Here is a 3,416-nt window from a genome sequence, read left to right on the forward strand (position 1 = left end):
GAGTATTATATCACAGGCACACACATATGTATATATATCACACATACTTGAGTTAACACAGACTACAAAATGGAACAAGTTCACAAGGTTGGATACACATATATGGTGACAGATAGAGTAATAACTACGAGTTGATATCACACTTCTATATGTATAACACAAGAGGCAGTTGATCCAACTTAATTAAGTACTAAGATACCCCGGCCCATGCATTAGTCGCAAGTACCCCATATGTCCTATTTTTAGCAAAGTCATGCTAAAATTCACGGAAAATTTCAGCACGACCTTTGCTGAAAATAGGACATATGAAGTACCCGAATTTGTTGGAACGGAAGTTAATCGACATTCCGGCAAACTCAAGGGCCTCTCAGGGTACCTGCAAAATCATCATGACACGATGGTCGGAGACAAAACCCAGCAAACTCCTTCCCTTCACTCGGGGTACAGCAATATATCTTCTAGCCATGAAACCCTACCCTGGTTCTCCTTTCTTCCTCTTGCCGAAGAGAAGTTGGCTGCAGAGGATGGTTCAACTCAGATAAGCCTGCAGAAGTTCATTTTATAATTCTGTTTAGTTCCAAGCATATACGAATACTCTTCAGAGTGGGCACAAAGATGGAAGCAAACTAATAGCACAAAGTGAATAGCAAATCGGCTACTAAAACCATGCTAAAACTTTACTGAAACTACTCCTTGCAAGCAAACTGAAACTACTCCTTGCAAGCAAATTGTCTTGGAAGGAGTATTGTGTGCACAAATCTACTCCATCTAGTTGCTTTCACTTAGAGATTGTTAGGTAGCCGATAGCACAAACAACATGAGTCATTCTTCAGACCGTTACAAATAGAAACAATGGTAACCAAGGTTAAAAACCAACAATCCTATATATTGAAATCTTTCGGTTGTTTAGTGTTCTAGCTTGGAAGTTGTACCTACCACTATTTTCTGGAGATTACATTCTTAATGGAGGGCTATGGTTGTGCACTCAAAAGTTGTTGGAAAGAAAATACCCTGGATTTTAGTGCATTATAGTACACAAAAGTAGGCAAAGTTCCTGTGAAAATATAGATGCAAGGAAAAATAAGCAGCCAAATAAGAAGTTGTGTACTTCAGAGGATGTAAATGTGTAGTTCCTAGAAAAATATGCAATCAAACAAACTAGCAATGTTGCTGTAATTACTTAAAAGCTTATGTGACTGCTTCAGTAAAATTAAGAAACAGAGAGTGCTTGGAAGGAGTATTGTGCACAAAGTGAATTTGTAGCACACAAAACTTGAGAAAATGACACCTAACACCAAAACTACAAACAGAACTGAAGAAAAATGGCAGGGCAGAGCCAGCATCATCTATTGTCACAGCATTCTTGCCAGTAAACCCTAACAAGCATGATATAATTGCTCATGTATTGTCAATAGCATAGCCACCCCTATCTATCAACCACACAAACAAGTATTTGAGATTCCAACAACTAGGACCCCTTGCAGTCTGGTGATCCCTCCTATATGCCTGATGGGTCACCGCGATGTGAAAAACTCACAACCATTTTCATTAGCAGCACAAGTAAGATGGCAAGCCCCTGTTGCCTAGATCAAACTGAAATGCATCTGTATGCCTAATTGAAGAGATTTAATGTCGTGAAAGTGATTCATGCCTTACTAGTGTGAAACTATGCCAAAAACAGCATACAGCAAAATAGGTTCAAATGTAAGATGGCCTTGAGTTGGTTAGTTTGATTGGGGATTGATCAGTACAAGCATAGAAGCTCAAATCAGAATATTGGCATCTCTGCAAATAAAGATGTCCCATTATCCAAATATAAGAGTATTCAACTAGTTAATGTTACCTGCATGGCCCTCTCTCTCTCCCCCATTTCATTGGTTTGCCAATCTCATGTTGTCCTTTACCTAAAACATATATGTTAATAGGAAAATATATACCTACAATTTATAGTTTAATTCCCAAAAAACTTATATATATATACATGTTTTGGGGGTTGAAAAAAATGCAAGACTTGTATAGTATATGTTCACAAATATGATGATTGGTATGATTTAAGAGATTGTGTACAGCTCATGAACTTGCTACAAGACAGAATGGATTTCCTAAAAGAATGGGCCTCTTAACAGATTTTATTTTATTTTATCAACAAATCAAAATAATGAATCGAACTGGTCATTTCATTTTACTTCCTAGGTGAATTAGTACTGATTGTATCAGTGCTAAAGTTGGAAACTTGTGATGTCAATCTGGTGTATTTCTTCAAAAAGTATTTTTTACCTACATGTACCAAGCTAAGGCTATTTTGCAAAAATCTGCGGTGTCAGTTGACACCACAAAGATGTGTGTAGCCTCACCACTGCTACTGGATTTCTGTCCTTGACAAATCTACTAATGATTTCTAGCAGTAGGATGTGAACCAAAGAGAGCTACTAGCACAAGAACAGAGCATATATAGTGGAGGAAGGGGGCAGAATGAATTACATACTGAGTTATTGACTAGCCAGTAGAGTGGAAATGCCCCGTGCTGGATCCAAGCGAGCCTCACCACTTCCTGATCTAGGCAGAGGACGAGATGGCTGAAAAAGGACACATACAAATCCAATTAGGAACATAAAGCACTTGCGTTTGGTGGATATGCACAAATCCAGGGAAGCAAATTGAAAGCATACTGCACTAGAGGTTAATTTCAGAGGAGATGCACACATGACTCACTGTGGCTACCAATTTTGATTGATCGAGCCATGGAGGCCATGATTTTCAGAGCAAGAAAAGTGGGCTCTAGGGTTTGTAGGGGAGGGGATGGAGAAGTGGAGGACGGGGGAGGAATCACCTCGGGAATAACTGGCAGTGGAGGACGTTGACGGTCTGGCGGCGGTGGGGTGGACGCGCTGCTGCTCCTCGGCGAGGTGGACGCGCTGCTACTTCTCCTTGTTGGTGGGTGTCGACGGTGTTGCTGCTCCTCGCACAGCGGACGAAACTGCAGCTCCTGGAAGGGTGGTGCGCAGCGGGCCAGGTAGGGGCGGCGGTGCAGTGGGTTGGCGCGGTGTAGTGGGTTTGGGCAGCGGCGCAGGTAGGGGCGGCAGCGCAGTGGGTCGAGGCAGCGGTGTAGGTCGGGGGCAGCGCAGGTCGATCGAGGGTTGAGAGGTTGAGATTGGGGATCGATCGGGGATTGGGGATTTTAGTGGGAGGAGGGTTAGCAATGGCGCACCTCCTAGGGGTGCGCCATAAGTACCCTCATAGCAATGGCGCACCTTCCTTGGTGCACCATTACTATTTTTTTTTTTTTAGTTGCATCTAATTTTTTTTAGAAAATGACGATTATATTTGAAAAAATTTATGAATGTGAAAAAATATCATCAAATTTTTTATTTGAAAATATTTATGAATATGAGAAAATATCATCAAATTTGTTATTT

At 41.2% G+C, this 3,416-nt stretch overlaps 1 long non-coding RNA gene across 2 annotated transcripts; it reads right to left on the reverse strand.

Moving 5' to 3' along the window:
- Positions 1 to 313: 313 nt before the first annotated feature.
- Positions 314 to 3,176, reverse strand: LOC123058386 (uncharacterized). Of its 2 annotated transcripts, XR_006427187.1 has the most exons (4): positions 2,831 to 3,176; positions 2,486 to 2,576; positions 1,844 to 1,904; positions 314 to 544 (listed from the first exon to the last, which is right to left on the reverse strand). It is a non-coding gene; the product is annotated as an uncharacterized lncRNA (long non-coding RNA). The 2 variants fall into 2 exon arrangements; XR_006427188.1 differs by lacking the exon at positions 1,844 to 1,904.
- Between the last annotated feature and the right edge of the window lie 240 nt (positions 3,177 to 3,416).

This window comes from Triticum aestivum, chromosome 3A (genome assembly GCF_018294505.1).
Source record: "Triticum aestivum cultivar Chinese Spring chromosome 3A, IWGSC CS RefSeq v2.1, whole genome shotgun sequence".
Taxonomy (NCBI): domain Eukaryota; kingdom Viridiplantae; phylum Streptophyta; class Magnoliopsida; order Poales; family Poaceae; genus Triticum; species Triticum aestivum.